The following is a 20,914-nucleotide window of genomic DNA, read 5'->3' as shown; positions in this document are numbered from 1 at the left end:
TGTGCCCGAGGGGCTGTCTTATGTGCGGACTTGCACTATCTGATTATGCGTTCATTTGCTTGACTGTTGGAAAAGGATGTTTTCAAAAGAGGTTTTAAACTGAGCTAGATATTTTCTAAAGGATTTTCACGGTTTTACTGTTTTCTCAAAGAGTGGTACTGTCCTATATAGCATGATGGAGTGCTCTTACGTGATTTCTTGCCTCTCAGTTATTATTTACTCTTATTACTCACTGAGTTGGAAGTACTCACTTTACTCCCTGCACCTCGCGTGCAGTTGCAAGTATTGTTCACCCGGTAGCGGGTTATTAGCTGATTGAAGGTATGGCTATTATAGTTGAGTAAGGTGACCGCCGGCGTTCGCGGCACCGGATGTTGTCTTTTGATTTCTAGGATTTTTCCTTATATATTATTATTGGCGCTGTAGTTGTGTTCAGGTTTCTTTAGATGCTCGTGACTTGTGACACCCCGGTCGGGTTGTGTTGGGTTGTCCATACTGGTTATTATTGTCGTTAAGCTATATTTATCTATACATTTATGTTTAATAATTGTTAAAGAAACGGATTGGGTTAGTTGGCTGGCCTTGTCTTCACGAGAGGCGCTATCACGATCGGGTATGGAAATTGGGTCGTGACACCAGACTCCTGCTACCCGCACTCCGGAGCAGATGGCTCCCCAGTTTCAGACTCCAGCAGCTCAGCTAGTTGGAGCAGTTTAGCCGGGTGTGGTAGCTCAGATCGGTGATGGAGCAGCTATGTCTGCTGATGCCTTGTGGATATTGGACAAGTTTACCAAGCTCTTCACTACCACTTTCAGCGGTGCATCTTCTGAGGATCCCCAGGATTATTTACACAACTGTCATGAGGTTCTCAGGAACATGAGGATAGTGGAGACCAATGGGGTCGACTTTGCTACTTTTCGCTTATCTGGAACCGCCAAGACTTGGTGGAGAGATTATTGTTTGGCTAAATCAGTTGGGTCACCAGCTTTGACTTGGGATCAGTTTTCTCAGATATTTCTGGGGAAGTTTCTTCTTATCTCTCAGAGGGAGAACTATCAGAGGCAGTTTCAGCGTCTTCACCAGGGTTCTATGACTGTTATTCAGTACGAGACCAGGTTTATTGATTTGGCCCGTCATGCTCTTCTTATACTTCCTACTGAGAGAGAGAGAGAGAGAGAGAGTGAGTGAGGAGGTTCATTGAGGGACTCGTTCAGCCTATTCGACTTCAGATGGATAAGGAGACAGGGAGCGAGATTTCCTTTCAGGATGCGGCCAATGTGGCCAGGAGGGTTGAGTTGGTTCTATCACAAGGGGGTGGTCAAGGGTCTGACAAGAGACCTCTTCATTCTGGTAGGTTCAATGGTGCCTCGTCTGGAGGCAGGGATTCTTTTGGTAGGGGCCATTCTTCCAGGCCGTTTCATTCAGCACTACAGGCTTCTCAAGGTGCCCTAGGTGGTCGTGGTTCTCACATGCAGTATTTTGATCAATAGTCTTATAGTGCATCGCTAGCTCCTATCATTGCACCTCCGCTTCAGAGTTTTCAGGGTCGTCAATCCCAGCAGCCGAGGGCTTGTTTACTTGTGGCGACACGAGGCATATTGCTAGATTTTGACCTCGTGCACCGAGCAGTTCTCAGCACTAGGATTCTCATGCCATGGTTCAGGCACCGAGTGTTCCACCGCCCGCTCAGCCAGCTAGAGGTATAGGTAGGGGTGCTAGAGGTGGAGGTAGAGGTATTAGAGGTGGAGCTCAGGCCGTTAGAGGTGAAGGCCAGCCAGCAGGAGGCCGTCCCAGAGATGTAGTTCAGAGTGGGGGGGCCCAGCCCCGATGTTATGCTCTTCCTGCCAGGCCTGAGGCTGAGGCTTCCAATGCAGTCATCACAGGTACTGTTCTAGTTTGTAGTAGGGATGCTTCAGTGCTATTTGATCCAGGGTCTACATACTCTTAGTGTCATCTTATTTTGCACCGTATCTGATCATGCCTAGTGATTCTTTGAGTGCTCCTGTATATGTGTCTACACCGGTGGGTGATTCTGTTGTGGTAGATCATGTTCATCGTTTTTGTATAGTTGTGGTTGGGGGTCTTGAGACCCGAGTAGACTTATTACTTTTGGATATGGTTGATTTTGATGTTATATTGGGGATAAACTGATTATCACCTTACCACACGATCTTGGACTGTCATGCCAAAACTGTGACCTTAGCCTTGCCGGGGTTGCGTCGTTTAGAGTGGAGAGGGACTCCTGGTGATTCTGCCCGTAGTGTCATCTCATATATGAAGGCTCGGCGTATGGTCTAAAAGGGGTGTTTGGCCTATTTGGCATATGTTCGTGATTCTAGTACTGAGGTTCCTTCTATGGATTTTGTGCCTGTTGTTCGTTATTTCCCTGCGGTATTTCCTTCAGACCTGTCGGATATACAACCCGACAGGGATATTGACTTTTGCATTGATTTGGCTCCGGGCACTCAGCCCATTTCTATTTCGCCGTATCGTATGGCCCTGCCTAAGTTGAAAGAATTGAAGGAGCAGTTGCAAGACTTGCTTGATAAGGGCTTTATTAGACCTAGTGTCTCGCCTTGGGGTGCGCCGGTGTTGTTTGTTAAGAAGAAGGACGGATCGATGAGGATGTGTATAGATTACCGGCAGTTAAACAAGGTTACAATCAAGAATAAGTATCCATTGCCGAGGATTGATGATTTTTTTGATCAGCTTCACGGTGCCAAGGTATTTTCGAAGATTGACTTGAGATCTGGCTACCATCAGTTGAGGATTAGAGCATCCGATGTCCCTAAGATAGCTTTCCGCACTCGGTACAGGCATTACGAGTTCTTGGTGATGTCATTTGGGTTGAAAAATGTCCCAACAGCTTTTATGGATTAGATGAACCGAGTGTTCAAGCCTTACTTAGATTCGTTCATGATAGTCTTCATTGATGATATTTTGATTTATTCCCGCAGTCGGGAGGAGCATGATCAGCATCAGAGAGTGGTTCTTCAGACGTTGGGAGATAGTTAGTTGTATGCTACGTTTTCGAAGCGTGAGTTCTGGTTGAGCTCGGTTGCATTCTTGGGTCATGTTGTATCAGTAGAGGGTATTCAGGTAGATCCAAAGAAGATAGAGGCAGTCAAGAACTGGCCTAGACCCGCATCAGCTATAGAGATCTGGAGTTTCTTGGGTTTGGCAGGCTACTACCGTCGGTTTGTGGAGGGGTTTTCATCTATAGCATCCTCTATGACCAGGTTGACCCAGAAGGGTGCCCAGTTCAGATGGTCGGACGAGTGTGAGGCGAGCTTTCAGAAGCTCAAGACAGCTTTGACTACGGCGCCAGTGTTGGTTTTGCCCACAGGTTCAGGGCCATATACAGTTTATTGTGACGCATCTTGGATTGGACTTGGTGCGGTGTTGATGCAGGATGGCAAGGTCATTGCTTATGCTTCGCGTCAGTTGAAGATTCATGAGAAGAACTATCCAGTTCATGATTTGGAGTTAGCAGACATTGTTCACGCATTGAAGATTTAGAGGCATTATCTGTATGGCATGGCATGTGAGGTGTTTACGGATCACAAGAGTCTACAGTATTTGTTCAAGCAGAAGGAGTTAAATTTGAGGCAGAGAAGGTGGTTGGAGCTATTGAAAGACTATGATATCACCATCTTATACCATCCGGAAAAGGCCAATATGGTGGCCGATGCTTTGAGTAGGAAGTCAGCCAGTATGGGCAGTCTTGCATATATTCCGGTCGGTAAGAGACCGCTTGCTTTGGATGTTCAGGCTTTGGCCAATCAGTTCGTGAGGTTGGATGTTTCTAAGCCCAGCCGTGTAATTCTTCTTTATTGGAGCGTATCCGAGATCGGCAGTATGATGATCCTCATTTGTGTGTCCTTAAAGACACGGTGCAGCACGGTGGTGCCAAGCAGGTTACATTAGGAGATGATGGAGTTTTGAAGCTGCTGGTTCGAGTTTGTGTGCCTAATGTGGATGGGCTCCGAGAGTTGATTTTAGAGGAGGCCCATAGTTCCTGATACTCTATTCATCCGGGCGTCGCTAAGATGTATCAGGATTTGCGGCAGCATTATTGGTGGAGGAGGATGAAGAAGGATATTATGGCGTATGTGGCTCAATGTTTGAATTGTCAGCAGGTAAAGTACGAGCATCAGAGACCCGGTGGTCTATTTCAGAGGATTGAGCTTCCCGAGTGGAAGTGGGAGCGTATCACTATGGACTTTGTTGTTGGACTTCCACTGACTTAGAGGAAGTTCGATGCAGTGTGGGTTATTGTTGATAGGCTGACCAAGTCAGCGCATTTCATTCCTGTGGCACTCTCCTATTCTTCTGAGAGGTTAGCTGAGATCTATATCCGGGAGATTATTCGTCTTCATGGTGTGCCCGTGTCTATCATTTCTGATCGAGGTACGCAGTTTACCTCGCATTTCCGGAGGGCAGTTTAGTGTGAGTTGGGCACACGGGTCGAGTTGAGCACAACATTTCATCCTCAGACGGACGGGCAGTCCGAACGCACAATTCAGATTTTGGAGGATATGCTCCGAGCTTGTGTTATTGACTTTGGAGGCTCGTGGGATCAGTTCTTGACTTTAGCAGAGTTTTCCTACAACAACAGCTACCAATCGAGTATCCAGATGGCTCCTTATGAGGCTTTATATGGTAGGCGGTGTCGGTCGCCGGTTGGATGGTTTGAGCCACGAGAGGTTCGGTTGTTTGGTACGGATCTAGTACAGGATGCCTTGGACAAGGTGAAGATCATTCAGGATAGGCTTCGTACAACCCAGTCTAGGCAAAAGAGCTATGTCGATCGCAAGGTTCGTGATGTGGCATTCATGGTTGGAGAGCGAGTATTGCTTCGAGTGTCGTCTATGAAGGGCGTGATGAGATTTGGGAAGAAGGGCAAGCTAAGCCCTAGATTCATTGGTCCTTTCGAGATTCTTGATCGAGTGGCACATGTGGCTAACAGACTTGCGTTGCCGCCGAGCTTAACATTCGTGCATCTAGTGTTTCATGTGTCCATGCTTCGGAAGTATCACGGCGATCCATCCCACGTGTTAGACTTCAGCACTGTCCAGTTGGACAAGGACATGTCCTATGAGGAGGAGCCGGTAGCTATTCTAGACCGGCAGGTTCGTCAGTTGAGATCGAAGAGTTTCCCTTCTATTCGTGTTCAGTGGAGAGGTCGGCCTGTTGAGGCATCGACCTGGGAGTCTCAGTCCGATATGCGGAGCCGTTATCCCCATCTTTTCTCTGACTCAAGTACTTCCTTCTTATGTCCGTTTGAGGACGAACGGTTGTTTTAGAGGTGGAGAATGATAAGGTCATCGCTTGTTTTAGAAATAAATTCTGTCTTTTGAGGCGTTAAAACCTCCCTTTTGTATCCCCTCGAATTGCGTGCGCAGTCCAGACATATATCGGGAAAGCCATTATGTGGAAATCAGTGAAAAATGATACATTTTGCTTTTAAAATGAATTTAAGTTGACTTCGGTCAACATTTTGGGTAACGGACCCGGACCCGTGATTTGACGGTCCCGGAGGGTCTGTAAGAAAATATGGGACTTGGACGTATACCCGGAATAGAATTCCGAGGTCCCAAGCCCGAGAAATGAATTTTTGAAGAAAATTATTTAACTGGAATTTTAAGAGTTTTTGGAAATTTGAATGTATTTGAAATTGATGGTATCGGGCCCGTATCTTGGTTCCAGAGCCCGGTATAGGTCTTATATGGTGTTTTGATTGAGCCCATAAAATTTGGTAAGAAACAGACTTGAAATGACGTGAATCGGACCCGGTTGTGAAATTTTAAACTTAAGTGTTCTTGAGATTTTTCTTTGATTCTGATGCTAAATTCATTGTTAAAGATGCTAATTTGGCGATTTGATCACACGAGTAAGTCCATATGATGTTTTTGAGCTAGTATGCATGTTTGGTTTGGAGCCCCGAGGTCTCGGGTCAATTTTGTATAGGTTTCGGGATATTTTTACACTTAGAAAAGTTGCAGGTTTTCAGTTTCTGGTATTCTGGAGTTTTGTTCTTCGCGTTCGCGGAAGGACCCTTGCGTATGCGAAGGGTAAGTCAGACTGAAGGAAAATTCCTTCTACGCGAACGCGAGAAAGAGGTCGCGAACTGAAGCCTTAGGAGTGCTACCCTTTGCGAACGCGGACCTGCTATCGCGAACGCGAAAGCCTTTTGGCCGGGACAGGGGGAAAGGGATTTTGTTCTACGCTAACGCGGCCACTGGCCCGCGAACGCGAAGGCTTGAGGAGCTAAAGCTCCGCGAACGCGAGCCACTAGACGCGAACGCGAAGGCAACTGGGCCTGACCCTTCGCGAACGCGAAGAAGGCCTGTCCAGTGAATTAAAAACAGTAGCAAAATCGGGATTGAGTCCATAACTTAATATTTTCAAAACTAGAGAGCATTGAGGCGATTTTCAAAGAACAAGTTATTCCCCAAAGCATTGGTATATGATTCTAAACCTTTTTCTTTCGATTTCCCATTGCATTTCATCAATCTTCATCCAAAAATCTAGGGTTTTTATGGTAGAAATTAGGATTTTGGGTAGAGTTAGGGATTTTTGATTAATTGGGATTTAGACCTCGTTTTGGGGTCGGATTTCGAAACTAATTGCATATTTGGGCTCGTGGGTGAATAGGTGATCGGGTGTTGGTCCGAACCTCGAGTTTCGACCAAGCGGGCCCAGGGTCGATTTTTGACTTTTTGGGGAAAATGATAGAAAACCTATAATTAAGTATTGAGTACCAATTTTTTGCATTTATTGATGTTGTTAAATTAATTTGGACTAGATACAAGTAATTTGGAGGCGACTTCTAAAGGAAAAGCGGTGTTTGAGGCTTGAGTTGGCCATAGAAGTTTGAGGTAAGTTTTTGGTCTAACCTTAACTTGAGGGATTAGGAGTTTTGTCTTATTTGTTATGTGTTAATTATGGAGTACGACGTATAGGCATGGTGACGAGTATCTATACGTCAGTGTCAAGTATGCCCGTGAGTCTCGTATTGTAATTGTTGTGACTCCGTTATGATTTGTTCATTCTTAATATGTTGATTATCATCGTTGGTTCCCTTGCCGGGATGTTATGGTTTATGATATTGTCTCCCTTGCCGGGATGTTATTGTTATGACATTGTCTCCCTTGCTGGGATGTTATTGTTTACGATATTGTCTCCCTTGCCGGGATATTGTTGTTGTACTCTTGTGCCCTTGCCGGGATTCTTTTGTGGTTGATGTTGATTTGTAAATGGGAGCGGGTGGCATGCCGCCATGGAGATATATGAAATGGGATCGAGTTGCACGCCTGCAACAAGATATATGAAATGGGATCGGATGGCATGCCGCCATGGAGATATATGAAATGGGATGGGGTTGCAAGCCTGCAACAAGATATATGAAATGGGATCGGGTGGCACGCCGCCACAGTAATATTTGAAATGGGATCGGGTTGCACGCCTACAACAAGAAAGAGATGAAAGTGAATATTGTGCTTGTTTCCTTATTCTTGTTAGCAATTGAATTTTTGTTTCTTACACTCCTCTTTGGTATTCTGTTGTTATCTGATACTCCCCACAGCATGTTTTTCCCCCTCCCATCTTTACTGTGAATATCTGCTTTTATTTTTCGCTGTATATGATTTAACTGCACAGGTTTATTTGGTAATCTGGTCCTAGCCTCGTCAATACTTGGCCGATGTTAGTCTAGGCACTTACCAGCATATGGGGTCGGTTGTGCTGATACAACACTCTGCATTGTGTGCGGATACTAATACCGGAGCCTTTGGACCGCAGTGAGGTTGTTGCCTTCAGTCCAACAGGCGACCCGAGGTAGTCTTGCAGATGTCCGCGTGCCTTGGCTTCTCCTTCTATCATTTCCTTCCGTTTTTACTTATTCAGAGGCAGATTCGTGTATTTCTATTCAGACCTTATTTGTAGTGTTCTTAGACAGTCTGTGAAATTGTGACACCAAATTCTGGGTAGAGTTGTATTTAGAATTCCGCAGTTTGTATTAAGTTAAATTATCAAATTTCGTCTTCCGCATTGTTACTGATATTATTATTTCCGCTGTTTTGATATGTTGTTTTGAAATTATAAGGACTTAAAGACTTGAAAAGGGTAATTAAATCGGAATAGTTGGCTTGCCTAGCTTTCACTAGTAGGCACCATCACGACTCCCGAGGGTGGGATCCGGGTCGTGACAATAATATACTGGAGATTGGAGGACATGTGTATGAACTTCCAGCATATTATGCGGAACTCCAGCACATAGAAAGTTCAAGCATAATATATTGGAGATTGAAGCACCTGTATATGAACTTCCAGCATAATTATGCTAGAAGTTCACATGTAAAAAATTTGAACTCCAATATATTATGCTGGAATATTTTTCGGATTTTGAACAGTGTTTTTGTTCAGGTTTATCTTTACATGAAAAGTGACTAAATTTCGATTACTTTTCAAATTGTAGTTATTTTTCAATTACCACTTGTAAATTTGGCTATTTCTGAATTTCACCCCACGTTTAACTTCGCGAAAAAAAATAAATCACCTTAATTCCCCATTTTTACTTTATTCTTATTTTATCCATGGTTAGCCGTAGAAAAGTACTTTCGCTTTTTGGCGCGAGTATTTTCTGACGGACCACGGTTGAAAGGTTTATACTTTAATGAAAAATCTATTAGTAATATATAAAAGGAGAAGCAAATGTATAAAATTATGCCAAGTGTCAAAATGAAATATCAACACGTGTCATGTTTTAGCACAAAACTTCAATACTTTTGGACATTCAATTTTTTATTTAAAATAGAACAAAAATTTAAATAATTAACCAATTCAATTATTAACATCATGGAGTCCCACGTTTTTGGACAGATGCTTTTTTAAAACTGAGAACTAAATAAAATAATTACTCCACTTCCAAAAAATGGACTCCCATGTTTTTCATTAGTTTTTTATTTAATTTATTATAAACCTAAAAATTCATCAAAAAAGTTTTGACCATAGAATTTTATATTGAAATGGTAATAAAGCAAAAAAAAAAAAAAAAAAAAAACTCCACGGTTGATCGTGTTTTCAAACGTGAGCAACAAAATCCTAAACTAACTCAAACACTCTGAGGATGAATTCCAAGACCGATTTATCCATTTGTTTCAAATTCCCTGTTTTCTCAGTCTGCTTACTACAACAACTTTGCAAATATTAATATACCCGTTCGTGAAATCAAATAAATTTTAAGCAATTCGATGCAGGAATCTGAAAGTGAGAGTCGTTCGAATGTTGGAAATTCCGGATCGTTTCAAGCATGATATGTCATATTCCATGGACTTGATTTTACAAGATGAAAAAGTAACACATTCTAACTTTCATGTAGTTATTAAGTAAGTAAATCCTCTTCTCTGCCTCTTTATGTCATAAATTTTTCACATTCTACAAATACATGAAGATGTTCTGCTAAAACGATTATATGTAGTACCTGTTTTGCTCTTTACATATCTGAAATTATGATTCACAAGATTCTTTAACTATGTTTCACATAGATAGTATCTCTTACATTTCTATTATTTTTCTTCAAGAAAGATAATCCAAATTTTTTTTATGTCAGGAGACTCTGATTGTAGATGTGAAGAGAAGGATGGATAAAAGAAAATAAACAAGAAATGAGGTAATGAAAGTAGAAGCCATTTAATTATTTTATTTAACTTCCTCACAAATCTAATTAACAAAGGTTATGAATGCAATGGTCCCTTTTTATATTAGGTAAACTTTTATTAAAAACCAATTATATTCCTATCTTGTAACCTGATTATAGATATTCTTACTACTAATGTGGATTTTGATTATCTATACCTCACTTCAGTCAATAAAAGTAAAAATATTTAGTCGATCAATAACTGTACTAAGAAGAAACAGAAAAAGAAAATTTCAAATGGAGCCAAGCTACAAACTCAAGCATACATAAAAATATTAAATCAAATTGAAACACAACACAAAAGGAAGAAACATTCATAATCAAATTGGATGTATTCACTAAAAACAATCGAAATTAACTACGAATTTTGTCGCTAATTTCTGTAAATCACTCGTAGTTAACAAAATTTCTTGATAATCTGTCGCTAATCAAGGGCGGCTCTAAGGTTATCACAAGTAAGTCTTATGCCTTAGGCCTCTATATTTGGGGGGCCCATTTTTTTTAGAAATAATAGGTTCATAGGTATTTAAAAAAATAATATTTAATACTTTTAACACAAAAGTAGAGTTTTTCTATAATAGTTAACTCAAAGAAAATAAGTTTTTCAAAATCTTAATTGATAAAATCTTATCTAAGATCAATAATATCTCGAGAAAGATCAAATATGTTGGCTATACTATCAATTGAAAAGGAATTATTCGAGAAAATCAATTATAAAAAATTTATTAACAACTTTGCATCTCAAAAAGCTTGAAAAATAGACTTCAAATAAAAATATATACTATAACATTCTTTTAAAAATTTAGGCCTCACATTAAGTTTTGGCTTTAGGCCACACATATGCTTGAGCCGCCTCTGTCGTTAATCCGTCACTAATTAGGATTGGCCTGCGGGTGCTGAGCAGCTATACCTCAAGTCTCCGCTGAGCTGATCAATCCAAGCATGCTAATAGCCATCGCTGGGATCGAATCCAAATTCTGCACAAGAAGTGCAGAGTGTAGTATGAGTACAACCGACCTCGTGTACTCTGTGAGTGCTGAGCCTAACCTCGACGAAGTAGTGACGAGGCTAAGGCAGGTCACTTACACTACAACCTGTAGGCAGTATATAATAGACGCAGAAAAAGGAAATACAGAACAATACAAGATAGTCAACTGAAAATAACAGCTACATCCTCAAGGAATAAACCGGTGTCGTTCAGAATTACCAAACCTTAGAGTTTCAAATGACGATACCGGAAACCAACACAGCTCGAAGAAATAGAAACACATAGGTTGTTGCGGTGCGCTGTCACGACCCTAAACCCAAACCCGATCGTGATGGCGCCTCTCGTGAAGACAAGGCCAGCCGACACACTTCCAATTCACCTTAAGTAGTTAAAATAATAAACCAAGATCTTTAATATAAATAAATCCCAAAAATAACAATATAAGTTGCGAAAATAAGATAAACCAAACAGCCCGACTTCGGGGTATCACCAGTCATGAGCATCTAAAACAATACTAAAAGTCTAGAGTCTAATCCACTACTACATAACTGAATCAAAAGAAAACTGAAATAGAGAGAGAATGCACTGGGCTGCGAATCGCCAAGCAGCTACCTAGTAAATCTCCGAAGACCTGCTGGAACTATCAACCCTCAGCAGCAGGACCTGTAGCGCCCGAATCTGCACACAGGGGTGCAGGAAGTAAAGTGAGTACTCCAACTCAGTGAGTAATAGAAATAAATGAAGACTGAGTAATATAAAACCACGTAAGGCACAACATTAAGCTACAACAGGCATAACAAAGCAGTAAACATAATTAAATAATGAAATTTCATAAACATCTCTTAAACAGTTAACAATATACAGGAAAACAACTAAAAAGTAAACACATAATAACTGCCCCTCAGGCGCAGTAACAACAGAATCAGCTTTTCCTCGGGCAATGTCACAGAACAATACCAGCCCCTCGAGCTATATCTCAAATCACAATGGGTACCCGCGCTCACTGGGGGTGTACAGACTCCGGGAGGGGCCCCTTTCGACCCAAGCGCATAATCAAGCCATCTCGTGGCATCATAAACAGTCTCTCGGCCTCATATAAATCTCAAGCCACCTCGTGGCGTACAATCTCAGGCCCTCGGCCTCATTATCATAATCAATGTATCACTGCTGCGGCGTGCAACCCGACCCAAATGTATATCCTCACAACACAGGCCCTCGGCCTGACTCAGTCAGAATCTCATAAGCCCCTCGGGCCACAGTAAAATATGAAGCTCAGCTCAAATACCTTTGAAAATATCATTTAATGTGTTTAAAACAGAATAATATGGTTGAGTCTTTAAAATAGTAAAATATAGTATGACTGAGCTCCAATATGAAATCAATCAGTGAGGAAACTATCATTTAAAAATCCCCTAAGGGTTCAAACAGCTGGAACGAAGCCCACATATGCCATTTAGTCCAAAATATAATAATATTAAACAATTAACTCTCAAATACGCAGTAAAATAATCATTCTGGGTGGACTAAGTCACAATCCCCAATGGTGCTCTACCCCACGCTCGTCATCTAGCGTGTAAGGCACCTCAACATAGCCGTACACTGTGAAATTCCGGGGTTTCATATCCTCAGGACAGCATTTAAAATTATTACTCACCTCAATCCAGCCCGAAATCTAGCTTGCAATGCCTTTTCCCTTCGAAACGACTTCCGAGTGCTCCTAATCTACCAAGTTCAGATTTTTATTAAATTTTGCTAAATGAATGAATTCCAATTGAAAAATACGATTTTAAGCATAAAACCCGAAATCAGTCAAAACCCAACCCTCGGGCCCACTTCCTGGAACTGGACAAACTTTATACCGAAATGTTCTTCATCATCTCACGAGTCCGTATATATAAAGAACTCGAAAATCGGAGTTCGTTTGACCCCTCAAATCATCCCTAGAAGGTCTCATAATCTCAAGCCCTAACTCCACAATTTTCAACTAATTTTCATGAATTTACACTGATATTTTCGTTCCTTAATCACAAATAATCAAGTTTTAGGGTCCAAAATCCTTACCTCAACGAAGAACAATGATTTCCTCTCTTCAAAATCGCCTCAAAGCTCTTTTCCCGTTCAAAAAATGGTGTAAAAGGGTTCAAAGTCGCGGAACAGGTCTTTAAAACATTCTGCCCAGCTATTCAAATTCCTTAATCGCGAACGCGGTCAAAGCTTCGCGTTCGCGAAGCACAAATTGATGTTGGCCATTTTTCCTCTTTCACGATCGCGTCATGCCACTCGCGAACGCGATGGTTCCACAACCTGACTCTTCGCGAACGTGCTCCCTCACCCGCGAACGCGATGAACGAAACACCTCAGACCCAGCTGGCCAATTTCCTCTATGCGAACGCGGAGCTTGCCTCGCGAACGCGATGGATCACTTCCCAGCCCTTTGCGAACACGGAGCCTTCCTCGCGAATGCGAAGGCCAAAATCTCATCCTTCTCTGGCTAAACCTTCGCGATCGCGGCTCTCCTCTCGCGAACGCGAAGGTCATTTGTCTGCAACACTGAGCAGCAGATTTCTGCAATTTCAAACTTCATGAAATTGTCTGTTTGACCACCCGAACTCACCCGAGGCCCCCGGGACCTCAACCAAAAGCACAAACATAACCCTAACCTTATTCAAACTTGTACCAATCTTCAAAACACCTCAAACAACATCAAAATCACCAAAACTCATCGAATTCAAGCCTAAGGTTCTACATTCTTCCGCATTCCGCTTTTGATCAAAAACTCAACCAAAACACGTCTAAATGACCCGAAATTTTGCACGCACATCCCAAATGACATAATGAAGCTACTTCAACTTCCGAAATTCCATTCCGACCCCTATATTAAAATCTCACTATCAACTGGAAAACGCCAAAAAACTCACTTTCGCCAATTCAAGCCTAAATCTACTCTGGACATCCAAAACACATTCCGATCACACTCCTAAGTCCCAAATCATCTCCCGAAGCTATCCGAACCATCGGAACTCACATCCGAGCCCTCTAACACATAAGTCAACATCCGGTTGACTTTTCCAACTTAAGCCTTCTTAAAAGAGACTAAGTGTCTAAAACCTTCTCAAAACCTTTCCGAACCCGAGCCAACCAACCCGATCACATATAAAACCAATAATTAAGGCAAATAGAAGCAGAAAAAGGGAAAACGGAGCGGTAGCTCATGAGACGACCGGTCGGGTCGTTATATCCTCCCCCTCTTAAACAAACGTTCGTCCTCAAACGAGTCAAGAAACATACCTGAAGCCTCGAATAGGTGAGGATATTTGCTCCGCATCTCCTGCTTGGTCTCCCAGGTAGCCTCCTCGACGGGCCAACCTCTCCACTGCACTTTCACCGAAGCTATATCAGATAAGTATGAAGTGCGCGGACTTGGTCAGCCGATCCACAATCACCCAAATAACATCGAACTTTTTCAAAGTCCATGGGAGTCCAACTACAAAGTCCATAGTGATCCGCTCCCACTTCCACTCTGGAATATCCATCCGCTAAATGATGCTCATTTTTCACCTGCTAACAATTGAGACACCGAGCTACAAATCCCACAATATCTTTCTTCATTCTTCTCCACCAATAATAATGTCTCAGATCCTGATACATCTTCGTGGCTCCTGGATGAATAGAATACCGCGAGTTATGGGCCTCCTCTAGAATCAACTCCCGAAGCCCATCTAAATTGGGCACACATATCCAGCCCTGCATCCTCAAAACTTCATCATCACCGATAGTCACATCTCTGGCATCATCATGCTGAACTCTGTCCTTAAGGACAAGCAAGTGTGGATCATCATATTGGCGCTCTCTGATGCGCTCATATAGGGAAGACTGAGAAATCACACTAGCCAATACCCTACAGGGCTCCGAAATATCCAACCTTACGAACCGATTGGCCCAAGCTTGAACATCAACTGCAAAAGGTCTCTCCCCAACTGGAATATACGCCAAACTCCCCATACTCACCGCCTTTCGGCTCAAAGCGTCGGCCACTACATTGGCCTTCCCCGGGTGATATAAAATAGTAATGTCATAATCCTTAAGTAACTCCAACCATCCCCGTTGCCTCAAATTGAGATCTTTCTGCTTGAACAAGTGCTGGAGGCTACGATGATCAGTATAAACCTCACAAGACACACCATACAGATAATGCCTCCAGATCTTCAACGCGTGAACAATGGCAGCCAACTCCAAATTGTGAACAGGGTAGTTCTTCTCAAGAGGCTTTAACTGACGAGAGGCATAAGAAATAACTCTACCCTCCTACATCAGAATACACCCAATACCAACTCTCGAAGCATCACAATATACGGTATAAGAACCTGAAGCTGATGGCAATACTAGTACTGGAGCAGTGGTCAAGGTAGTCTTGAGCTTCTGAAAGCTCTCCTCACACTCATCAGACTACTGAAATGAAACACCCTTTTGAGTCAACTTGGTCAAGGGCGACGCAATAGACGAAAATCCCTGAACAAACCGGCAGTAATAACCTACCAAACCAAGAAAACTGCGAATCTCTGTAGTTGAGGACGGTCTGGGCCAACTCTGAACCGCCTCTATCTTCTTCGGGTCAACCTGAATACCCTCGCTGGACACCACATGTCCCATGAAAGCCACTGAACTGAGCCAGAACTAACATTTGGAGAACTTTGCATAAAGCTTCTCCTCTCTCAATCTCTGCAACACCATTCTCAAATGCTCCACGTGCTCCTCCTGACTACGCGAGTACACTAGAATATCATCAATGTAGTTCATCAAGTGCATGAACGCTGTTGGGGCATTGGTTAGCCCGAAAGACATCACCAAGAACTCATAATGACCATATCGGGTCCTGAAAGCTATCTTAAGAATGTCTGAGTCCCTGATCTTCAACTGGTGATAACCTGAGCGGAGATCAATCATAGAAAATACTCTCGCTCCCTGAAGCTGGTCGAACAAATCATCAATACGAGACAAAGGATACTTGTTTTTAATTGTCACTTTGTTCAACTGCCTGTAATCAATGCACATTCTCATCGTACCATCCTTCTTCTTCACAAAGAGAACCGGCGCACCCCACGGCGACACACTAGGATGAATGAACCCATTATCCAGAAGTTCCTGAAGTTGCTCCTTTAACTCCTTCAGCTCTGCTGGTTCCGTACGATATGGTGGAACAGAAATGGGCTTAGTACCCGGCACCAAGTCAATACAAAAATCTATATCCTTGTCCGGTGGCATACCCGGCAGGTCTGCAGGAAATATGTCGGGAAAATCCCTCACAACTGGAACAGAATCAATACTGGGAGTCTCTGCACTGACATCCCTCACAAACGCTAAGTACGAAAGACAACCTTTCCCAACCATACGCTGGGCCTTTAAGAAAGAATCACTCTGTTGGGAACATAATCGGTCGAACCCTGCCACTCAATCTGTGGCACAACAGGCATAGCTAAAGTCACTGTCTTGGCATGACAGTCCAGAATAGCCTGGCACGGAGATAACCAGTCCATGCCTAGAATAACATCGAAGTCCACCATACATAATAACAGTAGATCCACTCGGGTCTCCAGACCCCCAATAGACATAACACACGACCAGTACACATGGTCTATCACAACAGTATCGCACATCTACATAGGCAGAAGAAACAAGGGACTCGCAGGGCATATCCAGATAATGGGCAAAATAAGACGACACATAAGAGAAAGTAGAACCAGAGTCAAATAACACAGAAGCATCTCTGCGGCAGACTGAGATAATACCTGTAATCACCGCATCTGAAGCAATCGCATCGGGCTTGGCTGGAAGTGCATAGAAGCGAGCCTGGCCACCTCCAGATCGACCTCCCCCTCTAGGGCGACACCTAGATAACTATCCCCCACCCCTAGCTGGTTGAGTGGGTGGTGAAGTGGCTGGGGCTGAGGCTGATGACTGACCCCTCTGCTGGGAACGACGAGGGCACTGCCTCCATAAGTAGCCCATTTCTCCACACTCATAACAACTCCCGGGTGCTGGAGACGGGGACTGATGGGAACCCCTAGCACCGGTATGACTAGCAGACGCCCCTCGCGTAGAAGAATCCTGAACCGATGGAGCACGGGAAGAACCCTGGGCTGGAAGTGCACTAAGAAAAGAATGGCCCTGTTGAGAACTGTGAGAACTGTGGCCTGAAGATGCCCTACGATAACATGAGCGAGCTGACTGACCATGTCCGAACTGTCGGCCTCTACCGTGCTGAAATTGGCCCCTTGAAGGAGCACCCCCGAAACTACCATGTCCTCGAGGCCTCTTAGCCTCCCTCTCCTCGCGCTCCTGGCGACGAACTGACTCAATCTCTCGAGTAATATCCACTACCTCCTCGAATGTAGCACCTGACACCCTCTCCCTAGTCATGAGAACCCGAAGCTGGTAAGTGAGGCCATCAACAAATCTCCTGATCCTCTCTCTCTCAGTAGCAGCCAGCCAAATAGCATGTCGAGCCAACTCCGAGAACCTCATCTCATACTGGGTAACTGTCATCTCCCCTTGTCGTAGCTGCTCGAACTGCCTCCGCAGCTCCTCCCTGTAGGACTGTGGGACATACTTCTCCAGAAATAGGGCGGACAACTGCTGCCAAGTCAGAGGTGCCGAACCAACAGGCCTATGCCTCTCATATGCCTCCCACCAAGTGAAGGCAGCTCCGGTAGACTGGAAGGTCGTAAATGCAACCCCACTGGTCTCCAGAATAGCCGCAGTGTCCGCTGACATCTGTCTAAGAAACCCTGAGCATCCTCGCCCTCTGCACCACTGAATGTAGGAGGCTGGAGTCTGCCAAACCTCTCCAATCTACGCTGCTCATCCTCCGGCATAATAGGAGCTACATAACCCTGAGCAGCTGCCACCAGCTGGGCTAGTGGTGCCTTCGGTGTCTGCACTCCCTGAACCACCAGATCGGGTGTACGGGCGGCGGGAGTCTGAGAGCCTCCCCTTGCCTAAGAAGTAGCTGCGGCATTAGAAACCGCGGCCGCCTGAGCAAGGCTAGTGCATAATGTCAATATCTTAGCCAGAGTCTCCTGCAGACCCGGAATCACAATGGGCACAGTTGGTGCTGTTGGAGCGTCCGCCACTAGGACCTGACCCTGAACTGAGGCGGCTGGTGGGTCTGCAGGTGCTGTCCCAGCTACTGCGGGGGCTGTACCTCTGTCCCTACCACGTCCTCGACCACTTCCTCGGCCTCTAGTGGCTCCCACTGGTGGTACTGGTGGTCGTCCGTCCTAACCGGTATAGCGTGTCCTCACTATCTGTGAGAGAATAGGATAAAAGAAGTTTAGTATTCGGATCAGCAACTTCGCACGACAAGAATTTCAAGAATATGGAATTTTCCTAAAGGTTCTACAGCCTCTCAAGGATAAATACAGACGTCTCCGTACCGATCCGCGAGACTCTACTAAACCTGCTCATGACTCGTGAGACCTATGTAACCTAGGCTCTGATACCAACTTGTCACGACCCTAAACCCAAACCCGATCGTGATGGTGCCTCTCTTGAAGACAGGGCCAATCGACACACTTCCAATTCACCTTAAGCAATTAAAATGATAAACCGAGGTCTTTAATATAAATAAATCCCAAAAATAACAATATAAGTTGCGAAAATAAAATAAACCAACACTGCCCGACTTCGGGGTGTCACCACTCATGAGCATCTAAAACAATACTAAAAGTCTAGAGTCTAATCCACTACTACATTACTGAGTCAAAAGAAAACTGAAATAGAGGGAGAATGCACTGGGCTACGAATCGCCAAGCAGCTACCTAGTAAATCTCCGAAGACCTGCTGGAACTATCAACCCTCAAGAGCAGGACCTGTAGTGCCCGAATCTGCACACAGGGGTGCAGGGAGTAAAGTGAGTACTCTAACTCAGTGAGTAATAAAAATAAATGAAGACTGGGTAATATAAAATCACGTAAGGCACAACATTAAGCTACAAGAGGCATAACAAATCAGTAAATATAATTAAACAATGAAATTTCATAAACATCTCTTAAACATTTAACAATATACAGGAAAACAACTAAAAAGTAAACACATAATAACTGCCCCTCAGGCGCAGTAACAACAGAATCAGCCCCTCGGGCAATGTCACAGAACAATACCAGCCCTTGGGCTATATCTCAAATAACAATGGGTACCCGTGCTCACTGGGGGTCTACAAACTCTGGGAGGGGCCACTTATGGCCCAAGTGAATAATCAAGCCATCTCGTTGCATCATAAATAGGCTCTCGACCTCATATAAATCTCAAGCCACCTCGTGGCGTACAATCTCAGGCCCTCGGCCTCATTATCATAATCAATGTATCACTGCTGCAGCGTGCAGCCCGACCCAAATGTATCCTCACAACACAGGCCCTCGACCTTATTCAGTCAGAATCTCATAAGCCACTCGAGCCACAGTAAAATATGAAGCTCAGCGCAAATACCATTGAAAATATCATTTAATGTGTTTAAAACAGAATAATATAGCTGAGTCTTTAAAATAGTAAAATATAGTATGACTGAGCACCAGTATGAAATCAATCAGCGAGGAAAATATCATTTAAAAATCCCCTAAGGGTTCAAACAGTTGGCACAAAGCCCACATATGGCATTTAGCCTAAAATATAATAATATTAAATAATTAACTATCAAATACGCAGTAAAATAATCATTCGGGATGGACTAATTCACAATCCTCAATGGTTCTCTACCCCACGCTCGTCATCTAGCGTGTAAGTCACCTCAACATAGCCGTACGTTGTGAAATTCCAGGGTTTCATACCCTCAGGACAGCATTTAAAATCATTACTCACCTCAATTCGGCCCGAAATCTAGCTTGCAATGCCTTTGCCCTTCGAAATGACTTTCGAGTGCTCCAAATCTACCAAGTTCAGATTTTTATCATTAAATTATACTAAACTAATGAATTCCAATTGAAAAATATCGCTTTTAAGCACAAAACCCGAAATCAGTCAAAACCCGACCCCCGGGCCCGCATCCCGGAACTGGACAAACTTTATACCAAAATTTTCTTCATCATCTCACGAGTCCGTACATATAAATAACTCGAAAATCGGAGTTCGTTTGACCCCTCAAATCATCCCTAGAAGGTCTCATAATCTCAAGCCCTAACTCCACCTTTTTCTACTGATTTTCATGAATTTACAGTGATAGTTTCGTTCCTTAATCACAAATAATCAAGTTTTAGGGTCCAAAATCCTTACCTCAACGAAGAACAATAATTTCCTCTCTTCAAAATCGCGTCAAAGCTCTTTTCCAGTTCAAAAAATGGTGCAAAAGGTTTTAAAGTCACGGAACAGGTCTTTAAAACATTCTGCCCAGCTATTATAATTCCTTAATCTCGAACGCGGTCAAAGCCTCGCGTTCGCGAAGCACAAATTGACATTGACCATATTTCCTCCTTCACGATCGCATCATGCCACTCGCGAACGCGATGGTTCCTCAACCTGACTCTTTGCGAACGCGCTCCCTCACCCGCGAACGCGATGAACGAAACACCTCAGACCCAGCTGGCCAATTTCTTTTATGCGAACGCGGAGCTTGCCTCACGAACGCGATGGATCACTTCCCCGCCTTTCGCGAACGCGGAGCCTTCCTCGCGAACGCGAAGGCCAAAATCTCAGCCTTCTCCGGCTAACCCTTCGCGATCGCAGCTCCCCTCTCGCGAACGCGAAGGTCATTTGTCTGCAACACAGAGCATCAGATTTCTGCAATTTCAAACTTCATGAAATTGTCTGGTTGACCACCCGAAACTCACCCGAGGCCCCCAGGACCTCAACCAAAAGAACAAACATCGCCCATAACCTTATTCAAACTTGTACCAATCTTCAAAACAGACTCCGAAACCTAAATAATGGTATTTTGGACTCAAAATACCTTTATACAGTTAAAAAAAAAAAGTTACATTTCTAACTAAAATGCAGTATTATACTGTGTTTTAGTTTAACGAAAAGTTAGCCGTTAAAAAAAAACGTAGTATAATACTGCATTTTAATTAATAAATCATTTTTTATGTAAAACGCATTATAATACAATGTTTTACTTAAACGTTGTATTATAATACGTTTTACTGCTCCAAACTTAAAGTCATTCTTGGTTAACCACCGCGTTGGAGATGGCTTAAGTAGAAAAAGTACTACAGTAAAAAGGAACCTTTGTCAGAATT

The sequence above is a fragment of the Nicotiana attenuata genome, chromosome 10, assembly GCF_001879085.1.
Source record: "Nicotiana attenuata strain UT chromosome 10, NIATTr2, whole genome shotgun sequence".
NCBI classification, from domain to species: Eukaryota; Viridiplantae; Streptophyta; class Magnoliopsida; order Solanales; family Solanaceae; genus Nicotiana; species Nicotiana attenuata.
This window is presented reverse-complemented; position numbering follows the sequence as displayed.